General features: G+C 48.7%; 1 long non-coding RNA gene and 12 other non-coding genes across 13 annotated transcripts; all 13 read left to right on the forward strand.

The window, feature by feature from the left end:
• Positions 1 to 418: 418 nt before the first annotated feature.
• On the forward strand, positions 419 to 9,365 carry LOC123582625. The gene is made up of 4 exons (XR_006704488.1): positions 419 to 1,252; positions 5,623 to 5,739; positions 6,112 to 6,156; positions 8,023 to 9,365. It is a non-coding gene; the product is annotated as an uncharacterized LOC123582625 (long non-coding RNA).
• Positions 781 to 858, forward strand: LOC123584614. Its single transcript, XR_006705570.1, has one exon. It is a non-coding gene; the product is annotated as a small nucleolar RNA SNORD115 (small nucleolar RNA).
• Positions 2,536 to 2,616, forward strand: LOC123584611. Its single transcript, XR_006705567.1, has one exon. It is a non-coding gene; the product is annotated as a small nucleolar RNA SNORD115 (small nucleolar RNA).
• On the forward strand, positions 5,790 to 5,867 carry LOC123584612. The gene has a single exon (XR_006705568.1). It is a non-coding gene; the product is annotated as a small nucleolar RNA SNORD115 (small nucleolar RNA).
• On the forward strand, positions 7,741 to 7,820 carry LOC123584613. Its single transcript, XR_006705569.1, has one exon. It is a non-coding gene; the product is annotated as a small nucleolar RNA SNORD115 (small nucleolar RNA).
• Positions 8,945 to 9,025, forward strand: LOC123584594. Its single transcript, XR_006705550.1, has one exon. It is a non-coding gene; the product is annotated as a small nucleolar RNA SNORD115 (small nucleolar RNA).
• Positions 9,366 to 10,601: 1,236 nt separating the features above from the next.
• Positions 10,602 to 10,682, forward strand: LOC123584598. Its single transcript, XR_006705554.1, has one exon. It is a non-coding gene; the product is annotated as a small nucleolar RNA SNORD115 (small nucleolar RNA).
• A 1,710-nt stretch (positions 10,683 to 12,392) lies between these two features.
• LOC123584603 lies at positions 12,393 to 12,473 on the forward strand. The gene has a single exon (XR_006705559.1). It is a non-coding gene; the product is annotated as a small nucleolar RNA SNORD115 (small nucleolar RNA).
• Positions 12,474 to 14,205: 1,732 nt separating this feature from the next.
• Positions 14,206 to 14,286, forward strand: LOC123584592. The gene has a single exon (XR_006705548.1). It is a non-coding gene; the product is annotated as a small nucleolar RNA SNORD115 (small nucleolar RNA).
• Positions 14,287 to 15,981: 1,695 nt separating this feature from the next.
• Positions 15,982 to 16,062, forward strand: LOC123584602. Its single transcript, XR_006705558.1, has one exon. It is a non-coding gene; the product is annotated as a small nucleolar RNA SNORD115 (small nucleolar RNA).
• A 1,728-nt stretch (positions 16,063 to 17,790) lies between these two features.
• Positions 17,791 to 17,871, forward strand: LOC123584600. Its single transcript, XR_006705556.1, has one exon. It is a non-coding gene; the product is annotated as a small nucleolar RNA SNORD115 (small nucleolar RNA).
• A 1,753-nt stretch (positions 17,872 to 19,624) lies between these two features.
• On the forward strand, positions 19,625 to 19,705 carry LOC123584591. Its single transcript, XR_006705547.1, has one exon. It is a non-coding gene; the product is annotated as a small nucleolar RNA SNORD115 (small nucleolar RNA).
• Positions 19,706 to 21,437: 1,732 nt separating this feature from the next.
• Positions 21,438 to 21,517, forward strand: LOC123584607. The gene has a single exon (XR_006705563.1). It is a non-coding gene; the product is annotated as a small nucleolar RNA SNORD115 (small nucleolar RNA).
• The last annotated feature ends 309 nt before the right edge of the window (positions 21,518 to 21,826 follow it).

The raw sequence follows: 21,826 nt of genomic DNA on the forward strand, positions 1-21,826 counted from the left end.
GTTTTAAAGTCACTGACGAACTTTTAATAAAGGATCCTGTCAACAATGATAACGATGTGAAATTAAGTAATTTTCTATTTGTATTAAACCTAAAATTGATTCTACTAATGAGAAACATAGATGAATTTCAGCTCTTAAATATTATGTTAATGTCATATTTTCAGTATAGTAAGTTGTATGCTATGAATTATGGAAACTTCTTGGAAATGAGTACTATTCCCAGTGACCTAATACTTTTTTGTAAATACTGTTTCATGTGGCTTCAAGTGTGTCATTTTAGAAGAGTTCATGTGCAATGGACCATGCCAAATGATACTGTTATAACATCCTTTGAATTTATATATGTATATATATTAAATTACATATATATGTATATATATGTAATGATAAGTGGAATGCTGTGTTTTTCTGACACTATCTGAGTGGCTTTCCAAAGAAACCTGTATTGTGTAATTCATGTGTAAGGTGATCAGTAGTCTACAACCTCTGTAATAGGCCATTATTTTGAGTACTGACCAAATTGTATCATTAAGGAAAAGCTTTCAAGAACCATACTCCAAGAGAGACTTAGGTTTATGTGTTGATACCTGTCCTGTTCCTGTACACCTAAAATCATCATTGCAGAGAAAGAGCACAGTTTGGCCTTAAACTTGGGGGAATTAATATAAGTCAGGTGCCTAGCACTGAATATATCAAAACTCCTGTCTGAATCAGTACCACAATTGTCTGGTAAACATCTTCATGTATGAGTGTATGTATGCATTTGGAATGTCATAGCTAGGGTCAAAAGTGAGACCTTATTGTCTTCAAGAGTCATGATGACTGAAAGTCATGATCAAGAGGATTATTATAAAGACAAACTCATCATAGGTGAAGGTGAAATTCTGGGGTAGGATTGTCAGAACATGTTGGAACTCATTACTTTTCTCTAGGCATTTTATTTGGGGCTTGAGACAAGGAATTCTTGAAAGAAACTCATGTTACCCAATCCTGTCTATGCGCTCAAAAGTGAAAAATAAATGTTCCTTCTATAAACTTTGTTTCAGGGATTTATAATTCTTAAGAGCTGGGAACATTCAAGATTCAGTCCTTCCCTGTTTTTCTCCTAATGTGTCTTTGAGTAAGACATCTTACCAAGGGTTGAAACACTGCATTGATAGTATATTTCTGGTTTTCTTTGGTCACAGATATATGCCAAAAAGCAATTGACTGGAGAAGATGCTCTTCTAGGGCATACAAGTTTACACATTGGGTAACTTGGATAGAGATATGGATTTTTCTGAATAAGTGACTGATAAATGCAATGTGATTTTATTACAAAATCTTTTGTTTGAACTTGAAATTTATATTGAAATTGAGAAAAAAATAGATCCACTGGTTCTCAGTACAATGTTTAATATTCTCATTCTACATACAAGATAAAATCAATCTCTGTAATTTTATGGGATTTTAACTGCTTTGGGTTACTTTGGAGTCATTGAAAATTTTTCTATATCTAAACTACTATTAAGTAGTTCTACTGGTTATAGGCCTAAAATTTGAAACTTAAAATTGTGTGTATTCATGAAGAAACACATATAAGAATTCCAGATCCTGATATGATTCCATTATTACATACAATAAGGATATGCAACAAATGATGCTCGAAGTTCTAATTCACACTCTGAATTGGCTAGTGTCACAAAACCAGCATTATGAATTATTATTCTCAATTTAGTGACTATCTTACTTGAAGCACTCTCAGGAAGAAAACTACTTTTTTACTGAAAATTTATTGAAAAGATATGAGACTTTTTTGTGCTCTGGTTCTCACTCCATTTTGCAATTTTCTTTGGTCTAAATATACAAGTAAACATATGTACACTAATTATTGTATTTTCCTTGTTCTGCTTTTGTCAAAATTGTGACATTTAAGAGAACTCACAACATAATACAATGGCTTATTGGTCATGATCTGAAAACTTATATAGTTCCAAAGAATTCATAAAATGGTCACAATTTCAATCATCCTGACCTCTTATTAGGTTTTCATGTGGCTGAAAGAGTATGATTTTATGTGAATTTATATGCAATGAACCATGGCAAATACTCTGACATGAACTCTTGACTGGATAGAATATTATTGGCCAATGGATATCTCCCATGTTCACAACCACCACATGAAAGTTTATCCCAAATTAAGAAACCTGTATATATTGTCTTTTTTATGCTTGGTAAATGAAAGATGCATGAAATCTTTAAGACGTCATTTTTGCAGATATGGTCATAAGACTTCCTTAACATAGAGCATGGATAAATCACAAGCCCAGGACAGATGTAACAATATGTTTTGCAATCTATCTTACAACTAACTACACAGATAATGACTTTGAAAAAGAGCACTGTTTGCTGCCACAGAATAAAGCTATGTGAGTCAGGTGTCCATGATGGTATATGACAAAAGTCATATCTATTTTGGCATCACAAATTACAAAATCTATATCTGATAAACATATACAGGTCAAAGCATATACATGGGTAGGTAATGCCATAGCTAGATCAAAGTTGAGAATTCATATTGTCTTGAAGAGAAATTATGACCTAAAAATCATGCTCAATAAAATTACAATGAAGCCCAATGTAGTCAATAATGCCAAAGCAAAACGTTGAAGTTCCATATTTCCCTTGTAGAGTAATGCGATTTTGTTCTTCAGGCAACCAGTCCCTTCAGGGAATCTCTTATATAGGTTTCATGTCAACAACACATCCTCAAGTTTAAGCTATATTAAGTGAACTATATTTCATCACAAAAAGCTATTCTTCATAGCATCCCTTAGTTATATTTTTATCATTGTGTTATTCAGTTAGAAATTTTGGAAAGAACTGTGCTGTTTCATTAAAATCTGAAGTGATTGAATATGTTTGGTCATAGATATAGGTGACACAGAAAATTGGATGATACAAAAAGCCTGACTTAAGGAGATAAATAAGTGACTCTTTTCAAAAATGTAAATACTGTAGAGGGTTGATTTATGCCTGGAAATCAGCCCATTGGAATAGTACCCCTGCAAACCTTTTAGTTATACCTAAAATGGATAAGATTCCAAATGGATGAAATATTTCCTCCACTACCCCTCCACCACAGAAACATTACCATCTGTCTGTGCACAGATTGAAAACTAACCGTAATACATTGATACACTGAAGAGATAATAACTTCTGGGATCTTCACTGCATACTCAAAAGAAAGTCCTAAAAGGTAGGATCATGGCCATGACATCCAAAGAGTGAAATGCAAGAATTAATCTGCCAATTGGTATTGGCTAAAAAAAAAACTGTTAAGTATTCAGATAACTACATCGTGACCCCTGAGGAATTGTGGGTTATTGGTGATGACAGTTTTTCCTAATTGGCCCTTTAATCTGTTTGATTTTGCCAAATGAAACATAAGCTTCACATTTGACATTCTTCTCAAGACACAAATCCTTTAGAAGCTGGCACCATAAAGGAAAAAGATTTAAAAAAATTAGGAAGAAAAATTTATCATATATATATATATATGATATTGAGATCTTTGAAGCTTTGTTCAAAGAAAAGAAATAAAGATATATATTACAAAGAAAACCTTTTGCATTACTGATTGGAAGATCTTGATAACAACATGAAAGAGGAGTCTGAACAAAAAGAATGTCATTCAGATCATGCCCTAAAAAGCCTTATGCAAGGGTTTGTCTCAGTGATGGGTATTGAGGACATTTTCAAGCCTCTGGCTATTTGTCTCAATAAAACTAATTCTACATGATTTTACAGGGTCATTTTATGGGTGTTCATGGCCAATAGTCACGCCCAATTATCCACATACGAGTACTGCTGTCTAGACAAAAAAAGAGCCATAAACTTGATTTTACCAGACACGTCCTGAACTCTTTTCCAATCTAGAAACTTATTTACAAGGACTTCTCTTCGATGTTGAATCAATGGTGCTTAGCATTTTCATAAGCTAAATTTAAATGTATTTCTTATAAATTAATTAATTAATTAATTAACAACTTTATTTTGTATTGATTCATTCATTATTTTATCCATTAATACTAGGTGAATCATGGAATTTCAGACTTAAGATAACAATCCCCTCAAGGAAATCCCTTGTGGTGTACAATGTCTATAAGATTCCATGTACCTCACACTTGCTCATATTTTAGGCTTTGTTTCATGATCCACGATCCATGATACAAAGGAGCCTTTATTTGGAATAATTCTATAGCTTTTTCCCTCCTTGCGTCTTCAGGTGAACGTTTTGTCAATAGTTAGCTTAATGATATGAGGTGAGATGATGCCTTTGATGATAGATACAAGCCACAAAGGACATGGACAAAAGGAGAGGCTCACCTAAAGGCAATAAATGTTTGACTCATTTTGGAAAACTAAATAGTAGAGAGTTGATTTTCTTCCTGAGTGAAACCCTACAGGATAGAATCTCTAGAAAGCATAACTTTGTCATTTTCAAACAAATAGGTAACGTGGCAGTGGAGGATATCATTCTTTCATGGCCACTGGGAAACATGGCACAAGTAAGTAGGTGTTCAGGTTGAAGAAAATATCTCAAATACACTTCAAAGATGATAACAGTTGGAGTATGCATTTGAATCTCAGAACACTTCCCCTAGAAAAGGTTCCAACCATGGTGTTCAGAGAGTAAGATGCAAAACTTTACCACACCCATGGATCTTAGTTGCAGGACACTGAAGAGGATTCAGATAGCTAACTTGTGACTCCAAAGATTGATAAAACTTCCAATGACAATAAACAAATTGTGGGTTATTGGTATTGCTAGCTGTTCATGATGAGAACTCTGACCAGCTAAGTTTCACCCAAGAGGGCACTAGTTTTCATACCATTTGAAGAATTTATTTGGGGAAAAGTTATGTCTTAAAGAATGGACAATCAAGAATACAAAAACTCTGTCAAAAATACTTTCATAGATATAAATTAGAAAATTCTTCAGAATCATTAAATCAACTCCTTCATGAGATCATGTTTCTTTTATGAAATAACTGGAACCGTACACCTGGATTATGAAGTGTAAGCATCACACTTTAAACAGTGTTAGCAGGATATGGAAGACAATATAAACAAAACATACATGGCTTTTGAAACATGGACTGGAAGTTCTAGTGCAGGGATCTCCCTAGATGATAGGGAGCAAGTATGTTTTAAAGACTTCAGATGTAGGTTTTCCAGAAAACCAATTCCATATCAATTAATATTATCATTTCAAGAGTGTTCCTGAACAATATTAAATTACTGCTCCAAGAAAATCAAATATAAGCAAGAAAAATTAATGAGCCATAAAAGTAAAATTATGAAAAACATAGAGAGTTTACAAATAAAGAATTCAAAGTCTGGGCCTTTGAATGAGTGTAAATCTATATATATAAATGAAGACTATTTTCATATTTAACATTTATTTATGAATGAAGGTACATATGGATTTGCTAAAGCATTATAATTATACATGAATTTATTGATTTAGTCTAAATACATTCATTTATTATGTAATTAATGAAAGTGTAAGAAATATAAAACAAAAATGGCACATATGGGAAGGTGGCTTTGACAACTGTTCTACTTCTCTCTACACAGAACACATCCTCAGATGAAGACTCCCCGCCCCCACATGCACATATGTCAGCTTGGCTCCAGGAATAGGCACAAACTCATGTGGCACCCGGGTTTCCTGCTTTCCAGAAACCATCTCTGGTAAGCATGTTCAGGTGGGAGCACATGGACATGTGGGGAGTGCCTTGGTCAGGTCGATGATAAGAACTTATATTGTCTTTAAGACAGATGACCTAAAACTTATATGCAATAAAATCACACTGAGGCTCAGTAGAGAGCACAATCATGGGTAAGAATCCCAGGATGCCATGTAGCACTCAGAGAGTGATAGAATTTGAGGCTTGAGATTACCAGTCCCCAGAGGTATCCCCCTGTGTCCATCCACTGTCAGTGGGATTCCACATTCCCAAGATATGCTCATGCTGTAGGCTTTGTATGCAAACACATAGTTCCTCCCAAGACACCTCATTTGGAGCTATTCCTTAACACCATTGGTCTTCTTGTGTCTTTCAGTGGGATTTCATGACCAGGATCTCATCATTGACTCCACCATGTGAGGTGAGTGAATGCATCTGACCAGAGACAGAGGCTGCAGAGGACATAGGGTGAATGGGGAGTCTCTCTTCAGGGCAATGCTTGACTTTTAGTCGGGATGGAGACATTCATAGCCATCACATTCTTTGTGACCATCAGCCCTACACAGTAGGAGGTCAAGAAAGTGAAAAATTATCATTGCACCTGAAAGGGATCTTAATGTCCAGGGAGGACAATTCTCCTCCATTGGAACACAGGCCACATTAATTTGTATCAGTTTGTACTCAGCGTGAGGCCAATATTGCTAATGCACTTCAGGGACACTAAGTACTAGGTGGGCATTGAAGCCTCATGCAGCATCCAGCAGGGCAAGGGACCAGCCCAGGGCATCCAGAGAGAGTGGTGCAGGAATATAACTGGTGGGGAGGGGGTCTTCTTAGCCGGACATTAGACAGAATTCTAATAGCAGAAAGATGGCACCTGAGAAGTGCTTAATTCTTCCCCAGGTCTAGAGACATAGCTGTATAGACTAGGTCCTGTGTGGTGTTCCCCATCTGCTCACTGGTGGTGGCTTCTAGGCATAATGGGTCCACTGGTCTCTTACCAATTGATGTGGAGCAGTTCCTGCAGATGCCATCTATGTGGGTGGCCAGGACCCTGGGAAGAGCAAAACCACTCTAGCATGTATGTTACTGCAAGTGAGGTTGAGAATTTTGAATAGGATGGTCATGACTCCCCCATGAGATCCCTTTCTATATGCACCCTTCCACCAAAGAGGAAGGGTGTGATTACAAACCATACTAGCATCTCTCCCTGAATCACATTCATCACCAAATCATGAAGAGAGAAGTTGGTCTCAGCAGGGACATATAGGCATTGCTCTTTGAAGATGTGGATTGTGATAGGATGCACAGCAGGGCACTCTATACCTCAGAAAGACAACTGTCAGGCAGGGTCTAGGGCAACACTTTGCTTGAATGGAGAACAGTGGGCAGCTTTTCAGAACTCCATGTACATGAATTCCTAAGAAAGCATTTCATGGTGCTTTATATCCTGGCTCCCTGTGTCCCCAGAAGCCCTGTGCCCAGGCCAGGCTTCAACATAGAGCTCATTCCTAGCAATAATGAATGCTGTGCTCTACATACCATGGCCCTCAAATTTGCATGCCACATTCAGGAAAGCAGTGTGCTGGGACTGCTCCTCAGTTGTACATAAATGATGCTCACCCCCCTGTGTGAAAACTCAGAATTTCATTGCTGTGGGTTCAGCTATATGAGTAGATATCCTTCTGCACTGTGCTGGATACTTCCTGTCTTCAATCATTGCATAATGGATTCATGTGTTGAGACATAGCATTCTGCAACTGGAACTAGCAGATGTGGGCCAGAAGGGCAGAAGGAATGCATAAGGTGTTTTAAAAGCTGAAGTACCTTTTGAACACAAACCACATACCTATATGAAGATGTCACAGCAAAATATATATGAGCTTGTTCCAGCTTCAAGAATAATCCCAAACTCAAGACATGCCACACATCCCACCCTCCAGAAACTATCTCTTGTAAACATGTTCAGAATGGAGGACCCAGACAAGTGGTGACTGCCTCAGTTGTGTCAATTATGAGAACTCATAATGCCTAGAAAAGACATTATAACAAAAAAGTCATCCTAAATAAGATTATGCTGAGGCCAAATGGAATGGAAAATCCTGTGGCAGGATCCAGGGGATTCATGTGGCCAATGGAGAGTGATGGATTTATGACTTGAGGTGACTGATCATTTGACTCCTGGGTTTGGCTCTTCAATGTCCTTAAGCAAGCAAATGTCCAGACATGCTCATGATGTGGGGCTTTGTATGCTGAACCATAACTCCTTGGCCTTTTCATGAAATAGACAATTTAGATGGTGCCTTGCCCAAAGAAGATCAGAGCTCCTCTTCCATACACACTCTTGCCAATAAAGTTCACATCTTTGGAAACCAGGAAGCATCTCTCCATAAGGCCCCACTGGACTGATGGTCAGGAAGAAATGAGTGGACACTGCAGAGGACATCTATATATCCTTGTTAGGAGATGGTGATGTTGATGGAGTGCACACCAGGCCATTGAACATGCCAGGTATTTTCTGTGGGTCTCCATATGGAAGCATCTGGGGAGGAGTTTTGCCTGCCAGGTAACTGTTGGTCAGCTCCCCAGAGGTCCACTAAAATTCTTGCTGAGGAGGAATTATATTCCATGGTTCAATGGGCTTTGATTACCATGTCTTATACAGACCTGGGCAATCCCAGGATGCCAAGCCCACCCATTCCTCAAAAACCAAAGGCCAAGCCTACCAGCCATTGCTTATGATGCTGCATGCAACATGGTCGAAAAAAACTGACCCATTCATTTGGAGAGAATGTGTAGCAAGAATGCTGCCTAGTGGTGCATGTGCAATGCTCAGACACATGTTGGGGCCAGTTTTCCCAAGATAGCATATACACATACAGGCTGAGGGCTTTGGGTGCCAAGCTGCAGCACTCCCGCCACCCCTCAATCCTTGCTGGAATCGTGAGTCAGTCCCCATGAATTCGAGTATCATGCACATGGCCCACCAGGTCAGGGCCAAAGGGGAAGGGTATTGTCATAGCTTCCCTACCTTTCTCTATACAGACCCCATGCCCAAAGATTCCACCTGGCATATGGTGGGAAATTGGCCCAATATGGGAATAGGCCCTGAGCCAGGTGCCCAAATGGCCAACCTGTGCTTCATAAACGATCTCTTGTAAGTTGAGCTGGCGGAAAGAAGACAGAGGCTCGTGGGGACTGCCTTGGTTGGGTAAATGATGAGAACTCATATGGTCTTGAACAGAGATGATGACATAAAAATCATGCTCAATCAGATTACACTGAGACCCAATCGAAGAGACAATCATGGGGTGGGATCCAGGAGACCATGGGGCACTTGGAAATTGCAGGCAAATTAGGATTGAGGTGACCAATCCCTCAAGGCCCCCAGTGTGGCTCTCCCCAGGCTTGGGGGCTTGAATGTGACCAAATTGGGCTCGTGCAATGGTGATTTGTGTGCTCGTAACTAGTTACTCTGGATACATCTCATTTGCAGCCTTGGATTAGCTCCCTTGATGTCCATGTGTCTTTCAGTGGAACATCATCGTGACTGGGTCTCGAGGCAGCACCAATAAGAAGAGGTGAGTGCATCCCTGTGCTCATACACTGAGGCAAGGGATTGCGTGGTCCTCCAAGGGATCCTCTTTCCTGCCAGCCTGTAAGCCGTGTTCTCCACTGTAGGAAGGCTGTCAGGTTGATGTCAGAATCACTGAGGCCCTTGGAGGAATGCGAGGTGCGGCACTGGGCATTGGAGCCCCCCACCCATGACCTCCTACGGGGAAAAGTTCCCACCAAAATTTCACACAATGGGCGATGGAGGAAGATGCTGGGACTGGGGCTACCTGGCTGGACACTAGATAGCTTTGGCATAGTGCGTAGATGGTGTCCAAAAATTGCTGGAAACATGGACTGGACCTCGGGTGGCATTTGGGCTCCTGAGTCCTAGATCTTCACCATTGGCCATGACTTATGGATTCATGTCCTTATGGGGCCTGTGGGAATTCCCCAAACTGGATGGCGCTTGGCCTGATGATAGCCTTTTGGTTGGTGCCATGAGCCAGGGCATGCTGGGGTTCTTGACTTGTGGCCCAATTCCCAATGAGGTTGAAGTCGCTGGGGAACCATGGTAGCCCCTCTCCTAGAAATAACCTTAAGTGCAAAGACAGGAAGGGATGAGGTGTCCAAATGGGAGACATGGAGGAGCGCTGGTTGGGGATGGTGATGGACACTGGCGGGATGCATGCCACGCCCCAGGACACCCAAGGAATTTTTGTGTTGGGTCCCACAGGCAGCATCTGTGACCTGTTCCGGGACACCATGCCCACCCATCCGTGGCAAAGCCCAAGGCTGGCCCCGCCAGTGATGTCCCAGGATTCTGCATGCCCCAGGCCCACAAAGGGGTATCCCAATTGCACTGTGAGGGGTCATGTGTGGCTGTCCATGTGCCTGATGCTGCAGCCTCCGTGATCAGTTTCCTGTGGGGCTCTGATTTCCCTGGTGTCCAGTGGAGCCACTGGACTGAGGCTGAGGGACTTGGCGCCATGCTGGAGACTTCCTTCCTGCCATCCCAGGATTTTTGCTGGTGTCATGAATGCAGTCCACCACCACCCATTCTGAGCTCTCTCCTAATGGCAAAAGGTGAAGTACGATGGGGAAGTGCGTTCTCATGGCTGAATTGCATCTTTCTGCACAGAGCCCGTGACAGGACATAGAACCCACCTGGTTCAGGGAGGGTAGATTGGCACAGCTTCAGGAATAGGTCCCAAGCCAGAAGAAAAATTTCCAACCTGTGCTTCACAAACAATCTGTGTTAACCATGTTGAGACAGAGGGCTGAAGACAGAGGCATGTAGGGACTGCCTTAGTTGGGTCAATAATGAGAATTCATATGGTCACGAACAGAGATGATGACTTAAAAATTATGCTCAATAGGATTCTGCAGAAGCCCAATGGAGGCCATTGCACTGAGGTACGATCCTGGAGAATCCTGTGGCCCTGGATTACCACTGGACCCAGGGGCTCGAGGTGACAAATCCCTCCAGGTTACCGAGGGGGTTCTCCTTGGTCTATGGACTTCCACATGCCTAAGACCTGTTCTGGCCCTGGGGTGTTGTGTGTCCATCACTAGTGCTTCTCGACTCATCCCTGGGAACCCAACTAAGCTCCCTCAGCGTCCTTGTGTCTGTCAGTGGGACGTCGCTTTGTGACCACTTTCTCACCATTGACCCCACCATGGGAGGAGAGTGGATGCCTGTGTGAGTACCCGGAGACCCAGTGCACATGGGCATTTGGTGAAGCTGACCTCAGGGCAAGGCGAGCCATCTTGTGGGACTGGGGCTCTAACATCGCCCCAGAGAGGTGGCGTGTCCTTGAAACTCTACCCTGGACAGTAGGCTGTCTGGAAAAAACTGGTCACCTGCAACACCTGAAAGGGATGCCACAGTCCCCCGTGGGATCCTCTTAATTGACAGACCATAGGCTATGTTTTCCAGTGTGGAATGGCTCTCAGGTTAATGTCAGAATCACTGTCACCCTGGGAGGCGCCAGAGTTGCTGTGGTGGGCATTGCAGACAGCCAAGGCAACCAACTGCGGGGAGGGATTCCACCGATTTTCCTCACAATGGGCATTGGAGGAAGGGGCGGGGCCCAGGGCTTCATGGCTGGACACTAGAACTTTTGGAATAAGGGGTAGAATGTATCTGGAAAATGCTGACAGCTTGCCCGGACCCGGAGTGTCACGTAGGCTTCTGGCTCCAGGTTCTTCACCATTGGCCCAGTCCAATGGTTGTGTGTCCTTAAGGGGCCCATGGGTCATCTCGCAGCTGGATGGGGCTTTGCCTGACAATGGCCCTTGGGTTGGTACCACAAGTCAGGGCAGGCTGGATATCTGGACTGGTGCCCCCAAGTCCCAGTGAGGTTGAAGTCACTGGGGAAATGTTCTGGCCCCTCACCCTTCCCTCACTGTAATCTCAAAGACAGGAAGGGATGGGGTTTCCACACAGAAGTCATGGAGCAGCGCTGATGGAGACAGTGTTGGACGCTACTAGGATGCCCATCAGGCCCTGATGCCCCAAGGGATGTTGGCACTGCGTTTGCATGGTAGCATTCGTGGGCCCTTCTGGGGCCCCATGCCCGCCCATTCCTGGCAAAACTCAGGGCCACTCCATGAAAGGAAGGCCCAGGTTTCTGCCTGCCACCTACTCGCCAAGGTCTGTCCCAACCACGTTGCAGGAGGACCTGTGCCTGCTGTAGCAGCCTCCATGCTCAGATTCCTGTGGGGTTCTGAATTCCCTTTTTTCCAGTGGAGCCACAGGGTCTGAGGGCCTTGTGGACACGCTGCAGCCTTCTTTCCTGCCAGGCCAGGATTGCAGAATTGTGTCATGAATGCAATTCCAGCCCCACACATTCTGAGATCCCTCCCATTGCCACAGGTGAGGTCTGAGGGGGAAGGCGTTTGTCATTGCTGACCTGCCTCTCTCTGCACAGATCCCACACCCTGACCGATCCCACCTGGTGCATGGAGGGGAATTTGGCCAATCATCTGGAACAGACCCTGAGCCAGGGGCTCTCATGGCCACCAAGGACATCACAATCCATTTCTGGTAAGCATGTTGAGCTGGTGGGTAGAAAGCAGAGGCGGGTGGGGACTGCCTTGTTTGGGTCAATGATGAGAACTCATAAGGTCTCGAAGACAGATGATGACCTACAAATTATGCTCAATAGGATTAAGCTAAGGCCCAATGGAGGGCACTGCACTGAGGTGGGATCCTGGGGAACCCTGTGGCCCTGGCGTAGCACTGGCACCTGGGGCTTGAGGTGACTGATCCCTCAAGATTCCTCAGTGCTGCACACCCAGGACTCTGAAACTCGGCACACCTAAGACGTGCTCCTGCCCTGGGGCATTGTGTGCCCATTACTAGTGCTTCCCAGTACTCATCCCTGGGAACCCTACTAAGATCCCTCGGTGTCCTGGTGTCTTTCAGTGGGACGTGGTCTTCGTGACCAGGGTCTCACCATTGAGCCCACCGTGGGAGGAAAGTGGATGCCTGTGTGAGTACCCGGAGACCCAGTGCCCTTTGGCGGATTGGCGAAGCTGCCCTCAGGGCAACTCCAGCCATCTTGTGGGACTGGGGCTTTGTCCTCGCCCCAGAGGGCTGGCGTGTCCCTGAAAGTCTGCCCTGTGCTGTGGGCTGTCTGGAAAACACAGGTCACCAGCGACACCTGCAAGGGATGCCATGGTCCCCCATGGGATACTCTTACTTGACAGCCCATGGGCCACATTTCCCAGTGTGGGTGGTGCTCTGGTTGATGTCAGAATCACTAATGCCTTAGTAGGCATGCGAGGTGATGTGGTGGGCAATGCATACGGCCAATGTGACAACCTGCGGGTAAGTGATGCACCCAAATTTCACATTACGGGCTTTGGAGGAAGGGGCCGGGTCCAGGGCTACCTGGCTGGACACTAGACAGTTTTGGCATAAAGGTTAGACGGTATATGAAAAATGTTGGCAGCATGGCCCAGACACCAAGTAGCATGCAGGCTTCTGCCTCCAGATTGTTCAACATTGGCACCATCTGGTGGTCACGTGTCCTTATGGGGCCCATGAATCATCCCACAGCTGGATGGGGTTTTGCCTGACAATGGCCCTTTGGTTGGTGCCACGAGCCAGGGCATGCTGGGGTTCTTGACTTGTGACCCCGTGTGCCAGTGACTTTGTAGTCGCTGGGGAACCGTGCTGGCCCCTCACCCTTACCTCACCATAATCTCAAAGACAGGAAGGGATGAGATGTCCCCACAGGAGCCATGGACCAGCGCTGATGGAGATGGTCTTGGATGCTAGTGGGATGCTGGACAAGGCCCTGATCCCCCAAGGGATCTTGTCATTGCATTTGCATGGTAGCGCTCGTGGGACCTTCCGGCGCCTCATGCCCGCCCATTCCTGGCAAAACGCAGGGCCAGTCCCTGCCACCCAAGACCCGGGATTCTGCCTACCAAAGAACCACCAAGGTCTATCCCAATCACACTATGGGAGGACCTGTGCCAGTGGCCTGGTGCCTGCTGTGGAGGCCTCCATGCTCAGATTCCTGTTGGGCCCTGAATTCCCTTGTTTCCAGTGGAGCCACAGAGGCTGAAAGCTTTATGGACACACTGCAGCCTTCCTTCACGACAGACCAGGATTTTTCTGGCATCATGAATGCAGACCCAGCCCCGCCCATTCTGATATCCCTCCCATTGCCACAAAGTGAGGTCTGATGGGGAAGGCGGTTGTCATTGCTGACTTGCCTCTCTCTGCGCAGATCCCGCAGCCCAACCAAGAACCCACATGGCGCACGGAGGGGATTTGGGCCCACCTTTGGGAACAGACCCTGAGCCAGGGGTCCTCATGGCCACCCTGTGCATCACAGACCCTCTCTAGTAAGCATGTTGAGCTGCAGGTAGAAGGCAGAGGCGGGAGGGGACTACCTTGGTTGGGTCAATGACGAGAACTCATATGGTCCCGAAGACAAATGATGACCTAAAAATTATGCTCAATAGGATTACGCTAAGGCCCAGTGGAGGGCACTGCACTGAGGTGGGATCCTGGGACCCTGTGGCCCTGGCATAGCGATGGCACCTGGGGCTTGAGGCCACCAATATCTTGAGGCTCCCCGTGGGGCTCTCCTGGGTCACTGGGCCTCCACGCGCCTAAGACGTGCTCCCACCCTGGGGCATTGTGTGCCCATTACTAGTGCTTCCCGGGACTCATCTCTGGGAACCCAACTAAGCTCCCTCCTTTTTCCAGGTGACTTTCAGTGGGACATTGTCTTGGTGATCATGGACTCGCCATTGAGCTCACCATGGGAGGAGAGTGGATGCCTGTGTGAGTACCCGGAGACCCAGTGACCTTGGGCAACACCACCCATGTTGTGGGACCTGGGCTACATCACTGGCCCAGAGGGCTGACGTCCCTGAAAGTCTGCCCTGTGCAGTAGGCTGCCTAGAAAAAACTAGTCACCCAGACACCTGAAAGGGATGCCATGTTCCCCAGCGGGATCCTCTTCTTGAGGGACCATGGACCATGTTTCCCAGTGTGGGAGGGTGCTCTGGTTGATGTCAGAATCACTAATGCATTAGTAGGAATGCGAGGTGTTGCGGTGGGCATTGCAGATGGCCAATGTGACCTCCTGCATAGAAGCGGTACACCCAAATTTCACGCAATGGGCTTTGGAGGAAGGGGATGGGTCTGGGGCTACCTGCCTGGACACTAAACAGCATTGGCATAACGGGTAGATTGTATCTGAAAAATGCTGGCTAAGGGTCCCAGACCCCGAGTGGCATGCAGGCTCCTGCCTCCAGGATCTTCAACATTGGCACCGTCTGGCGGTTGCGTTTCCTTATGGGGTCTGTGGGTCGTTCCGCAGCTGAATGGGGCTTTGCCTGATAATGGCCCTTTGGTTCATGCCACTAGCCAGGGCACGTTTTGTTACTTGATTTGTGACCCCGACTCCCAGTGACTTTGAAGTCGATGGGGAACCATGCTGGCCCCTCACCCTTCCCTCACCATAATCTCAAAGACAGGAAGGGTTGAGGTGTCCCCCCCGGGAGCCATGGAGCAGCGCTGATGCAGACAGCTTTGGATGCTGGTGGGATACCCATCAGGGTCCTGATCCCCCAAGGGATTCTTTCTGCGTGGTAGCATCCTTGGGCCCTTCTGGCACCCCATGCCTGCCCATTCCTGGCAAAATGCAGGACCGGTCCCTGCCAGCCAAGGCTCGGGATTCTGCCTGCAACCGACCAGCCAAGGTCTGTCCCAATCCCACTGCAGGAGGGCCTGTGTGTGTGGCCTGATGCCTGCTGTAGCAGCCTCCATGCTCAGATTCCTGTGGGGCCCGAATTCCCTTGTTTCCAGTTGAGCCACAGAGGTTGAGGGACTTGTGGACATGCTGCAGCCTTCCTTCCTGCTAGGCCAGGATTTTTGCTGGCATCATGAATGCAGTCCCAGTTCCACGCATTCTGAGATCCCACCTAATGCCACAAGATGAGGTCGGATGGGGAAGAGGTTTGTCATTGCTGAGCTACCTCTTTCTGTGCAGATCAGCGCCCCGACCCAGATTGCACCTGGCGCACCGAGGGGAGTTTGGCTCAGCATCAGGAACAGGCCCCGAGCCAGGGACCATCATGGCCACCCTGCACATCACAAACCCTCTCTGGTAAGAATGTTGAGCTTGTGAATAGAAGGCAGAGACGGGTGGAGACTGCCTTGGTTGGGTCAATGATGAGAACTTATTTAGTCTCAAAGACAGATGATGACCTAAAAATTATGCTCAACAAGATTACCCTGAGTCCCAGTGGAGGGCACTGCACTGAGGCGGCATCCTGGGGATGCTTGTGGCCCTGACATAGCACTGGCACCTGGGGCACATAGCAACCCATCCCTCGAGGCTCCCCAGTGGGGCTCTCCCGTGTCTCTGGGCCTCCGTGCGCCTAACACGTGCTCCCACCCTGGGGCGTTGTGTGCCCATTACTAGTGCTTCCTGGGACTCATCCCTAGGAACCCAACTAAGCTCCCTCGGTGTCCTGGTGTCTTTCAGTGGGATGTCGTCTTGGTGACCAGGGTCTCCCCATTCAGCCCAACATGGGAGGAGAGCGGATGCTTGTGAGAACCCAGAGACCCAGTGCCCTTGGGCCGATTGGCGAGGCTGCACTTAGGTCAACACCAGCCATCTTGTGGTACTGGGGCTTCGTCCTCGACCCAGAGGGCTGGTGTGTCCCTGAACGTGTGCACTGTACACTAAGCTCTCTGGAAAAAAAAGGTCAACCACGACACCTGCAAGAGATGCCACGGTCCTCTGCATGATCCTCTTACTTGACGGCACATGGGCCACATTTCCCAGTGTGGGAGGGCACTCTGGATGATGTCAGAATCACTGACGCCTTAGTAGGCATGCGATGTGCTGTGGTGGGCATTGCAGATGGCCAATGTGACCGCCTGCATGGAAGCAGTGTGTCCAAATTTCATGCAATGGGCTTTGGAGGCAAGGGCTGGACCCAGGGTTACCTGGAAGGGCACTAGACAGCTTTGGCATAACGGGTTGGTGGTATCTGAAAAATGCTGGCAGTGTGGCCCAGACCTGAGTGCCATCCAGTCTCCTGCCCCTGGGTTCTTTACCATTGGCATGGTCTGGTGGTCTCGTGTCCTTATGGGCCTCAGGGGTCGTCCCGCAGCTGGATGGGGCTTTGCCTGACAATGGCCCTTTGGTCGGTGCCACCAGTCAGAGCATGCTGTGGTTCTTGATTGTGACCCCGAGTCCCAGTGAGTTTGAAGGCACTGAAGAACCGTGCTGGCCCCTCACCCTTCCCTCACCGTAATCTCAATGACAGGAAAGGATGAGGTGTCCCCATGGGAGCCATGGAGCAGCGCTGATGGAGACGGAGTTGGATACTGCTGGGATGTCCATCAGGGTCTGATCCCCAAAGAGATCTTGGCATTCCGTCTGCGTGGTAGAGTTCGTGTGACCTTCCAGCGCCCCATGCCCACCCATTCCTGGCAAAACACAGGGCCGTTCCCTGCCAGTCAATGACTGGGATGCTGTCTGCCACTGACCCACCAAGGTCTGTCCCAATCACACTGCGGGAGGACCTGTACATGTGGCCTGGTGCCTGCTGTGGAGGCCTCCATGCTCATATTCCTGTTGGGCCCGAATTCCCTTGTTTCCAATGGATCCACAGAGGCTAAGAGCCTTGTGGACATGCTGCTGTCTTCCTTCCTGCCAGGCCAGGATTGCAGGATTATGTCATGAATGCAGTCTCAGCCCCACCCATTCTGAGATCCCTCCCATTGCCACAGGTGAGGTCTGATGGGGAAGGCATGTGTCATTGCTGAACTGCTTGTTTCTGTGCAAATCCCCCGCCCCAACCAAGATCCCACCTGGCACCAGAAGGGGAGTTTGGCCCATCTTCTGGAACATACCCTGAGCCAGAAGCCCTCAGGCCACACTGTGAATCACAAACCCTCCCTGGTAAGCATGTTGAGCTGATGGGTAGAAGGCAGAGGCGGTAGGGGACTGCCTTGGTTGAGTCAATGATGAGAACTCATATGGTCTCAAAGACAGATGATGACCTAAAAATTATGCTCAATAGGATTATGCTGTGGCCCAATGGAGGCCACCTCACTGAGGCGCGATCCTGGGGACCCCTGTGGCCTTGGCGTACCGCTGGCACATGGGGCTCAACTCGACCAATCCCTCAAGTCTCCCCAGTGGCGCTCTCCCCAGTCTCTGACCCTCCGTGCACCGAAGACATGCTCCTGCCCTGGGACATTGTGTGTCCATTACTAGTGCTTCCCGGAATTCATCCCTGGGAACCCAACTAAGATCCTTAGGTTTTGGATGTCGTTCAGTGGGACGTCGTCTTGGTGACCAGGGACTTGCCATTGAGCCCACCATGGGAGGAGAGTGGATGCCTGTGTGAGTACCTGGAGACCCAGTGCCCTTGGACCTATTGGCGAGGATGCCCTCAGGGCAACACCAGCCATCTTGTGGGACTGGGGATTCGTCATTGCCCCAGAGGGCAATCTCCCTGAACGTCTGCCTTTTGCAGCAGACTGGAAAATACAGGTCACCCGCGACACCAGCAAGGGAAGCCATGGTCCCCCACAGGATCCTCTTGATTGATGGCCCATGGGCCTGTTTTCCCAGTGTGGGAGGGCAGACTGGTTGATGTCAGAATCACTGATGCCTTAGTAGGCATGCGAGGTGCTGAGCTGGGCATTGCAGACGGCCACTGTGACTTCCTATGTGGAAGTGGTGCGACCAAATTTCACTCAATTGGCTATGGAGGAAGCAGCCAGGCCCGGAGCTCCCTGGCTGGACACAAGACAGCTTTGGCATAACGGGGAGACAGTGTCTGAAAAATTCTGGCAGTGTGGCCCAGACCTCGAGTGGCATGTGGGCTCCTACCTCTGGATTATTCACCATTGGCACCGTCTGGTGGTCACGAGACATTATGGGGCCCGCGGGTTGTCCCGCAGCTGGATGGGGCTTTTCCTGACAATAGCCCTTTGGTCAGTGCCACGAGCCAGGCAAGTTGGTGTTCTTCACTTGTGATCCCAAGTCCCAGTGACTTAGAAGGGGCTGGGGAACCGTGCTGGACCCTCACCCTTCCCTCACCATAATTTCAAAGACGGGAAGTGATGAGGGGTTGCCACAGCAGCCATGGAGCAGTGCTGATGGAGACAGTGTTGGGCGATGGAGGGATGCCCATCAGCGCCCTGATGCCCCAAGGGGTCCTGGTGTTGCATGTGCATGGTAGCATTCGTGGGCCCTTCCTGGACCCCATGCCCACACATTCATGGCAAAACGCAGGGCCAGTCCCTGCCAGCCAAGGCCTGGGATGGTGCCTGCCACCGACCAGTTAAGGTATGTCCCAATCACACTGCAAGAGGACCTGTGTATGTCCTGGTGCCTGTGTAGGCCTGGTGTGCAGGCCTGGTGCCTGCTGGGGGAGCCTCCATGCTCAGAATCATTTGGGGCTGAAATTCCCTTGTTTCCAGTGGAGCCACAGAGGGTGAGACCTAGTGGACACACTGCAGCCTTCCTTCCTGCCAGGCCAGCATTGCAGGATTCCATCATGAATGCAGTCCCAGCCCCCCACATTCTGAGATCCCTCCCATTGCCACGAGATGAGGTCTGATGGGGAGGGTGTGTGTCAATCCTGAGCTGCCTCTCTCTGCGCAGATCTTGCGCCCCAACCGAGATCCCACCTGGTACATGGAGGGGAGTTTGGCCCATCTTCGGGAATAGCCCCGGAGCCAGGGGCTTCCATGGCCACCCTGTGCATCACAAACCCTCTCTGTTAAGCAGATTGACCTGGCGGGTAGAAGGCAGAGGCAGGTGGGGACTGCCTTGCTTGGGTCAATGATGAGAACTCATATGGTCTCAAAGACAGATGATGACCTAAAAATTATGCTCAACATGATTATGCTGAGGCCCACTGGAGGGCACCGAACTGAGGCGGGATCCTGGAGACCCCTGTGGCCATGGCGTAGCGCTGGCACCTGGGCTAGAGGCGACCAATCCCTCGAGGCTCCCCAGTGGGGTTCTCCCTGGTCTCTGGGCCTCCACACGCCTAAGACGTGCTACTGTCCTGGGGGGTTGTGTGCCCATTACTAGGGCTTCCCGGGACTCATTCCTGGGAACCAAACTAAGCTCCCTCAGTGTCCTGGTGTCTTTCAGTGGGACATCGTCTTGGTGACCAGGGTCTCGCCATTGAGCCCACCATGGGAGGAGAGTGGATGCCTGTGTGAGTACCCGGAGATCCAGTGACCTTGGGCCAATTGGCAAGGGAGCCCTCAGGGCAACACCAGCCATCTTCTGGGACTGGGGCTTCGTCCTCACCTGGAGGGCTGGCATGTCTCTGAAAGTCTCCCCTGTGCACTAGGGTGTCTGGAAAAAACAGATCACTCGCAACACCTGCAAGGGATGCCACGATCCCCCCCGAGATCCTATTACTTGATGGCCCATGGGCCACGTTTCCCAGTGTGGGAGGGTGCTCTGGTTGATATCAGAATCACTGATGCCTAAGTAGGCACGCGACGTGCTGCAGTGGGCATTGCAGACGGTCAATGTGACCTCCTGCCTGGATGCAGTGTGCCCAAATTTCACACAATGGGATTTGGAAGCAAGGACCGGACTCAGGGTTGCACGGATGGACAATAGACAGCTTTGACATAACGGGTAGATGATATTTGAAAAATGCTGGCAGCGTGGCCCAGACCCAAGTGGCATACAGGCTCCTGCCCCTGGGTTCTTCATGATTGGCACCCTCAGGTGTTCGCCTGTCCTTATGGAGCCTGTGGGTGGTCCTGCAGCTCGATGGAGTTTTGTCTGACTATGGCCCTTTGATCGGTGCAACGAGCCAATGCATGCTGTGGTTCTTGACTTGTGACCCCGAGTCCTACTGAGTTTGAAGGCACTGGGGAACTGTGTTGGGCCATCACCCTTCCCTCACCGTAATCTCAAAGATGGGAAGGGATGAGGTGTCCCCACGGGAGCCATGGAGCAGTGCTGATGGAGAAAGTGTTGGATGCTGATGGGATGCCCATCAGGGCCCTGTTCCCCCAAGGGATCTTGGCATTGCGTCTGCGTGGTGCGGTTCGTGGGACATTCCAGGGCCCCATGCCCACCCATTCCTGGCAAAATTCAGGGCCGGTCCCTGCCAGCCAAGGCCGAGGATTCTGCCTGCTACTGACCTGCCAAGGTCTGTCCCAATTATGCTGCGGGAAGACCTGTGCATGTGGCCTTGTGCCTAATGTGCCAGTCTCCATGCTCAGACTCCTGTGGGGCTTGAATTCCCTTGTTTCCAGTGGTGCCACAGAGCCTGAGAGCCTTGTGGACATGCTTCAGCCTTCCTTCCCACCAGGCCAGGATTGCAGGATTGCATCATGAATGCACTCCCAGCCCCGCGGATTCTGAGATCCCTCCCATTGCCACAAGGTGAGGTCTGATGGGGAAGGCATTTGTCATTGCTGAGCTGCCTCTCTCTGCACAGATCCCACACCCCGACCGAGATCCCACCTGTCGCGTGGAGGAGAGTTTGGCCCATCTTCAGGAACACACCCTGAGCCAGGGGCCATCATGGACACCCTGCGCATCACAAACCCTCTCTGGTAAGCATGTTGAGTTGGCAGGTAGAAGGCATAGGAGAGAGGGGACTGCCTTGTTTGGGTCAATGATGAGAACTCATATGGTCTCGAAGACAGATGATGACCTAAAAAGTATGCTCAATAGGATTACCTAAGACCCAGTGGAGGGCACCAAGCTGAGGTGGGATCCTGGGAACCCCTGTGGTCCTGGCGAAGCTCTGGCAACTGGGGCTCGAGGCCACCGATCCCTCGAGGCTCCCCAGTGGGGCTCCCCCCAGTCTCTGGGCCTCAGCACCTAAGACCTGCTCCTGCCCTGGGGCGTTGTGTGCTCATTACTAGTGCTTCCTGGGACTCATCCCTGGAACCCAACTAAGCTCCCTCGGTGTCCTGGTGTCTTTCAGTGGGACATCGTCTTGGTGACCAGGGTCTTGCCACTGAGACCACCATGGGAGGAGAGTGGATGCCTGTG

This window comes from Leopardus geoffroyi, chromosome B3 (assembly GCF_018350155.1).
Source record: "Leopardus geoffroyi isolate Oge1 chromosome B3, O.geoffroyi_Oge1_pat1.0, whole genome shotgun sequence".
Classification (NCBI taxonomy): domain Eukaryota; kingdom Metazoa; phylum Chordata; class Mammalia; order Carnivora; family Felidae; genus Leopardus; species Leopardus geoffroyi.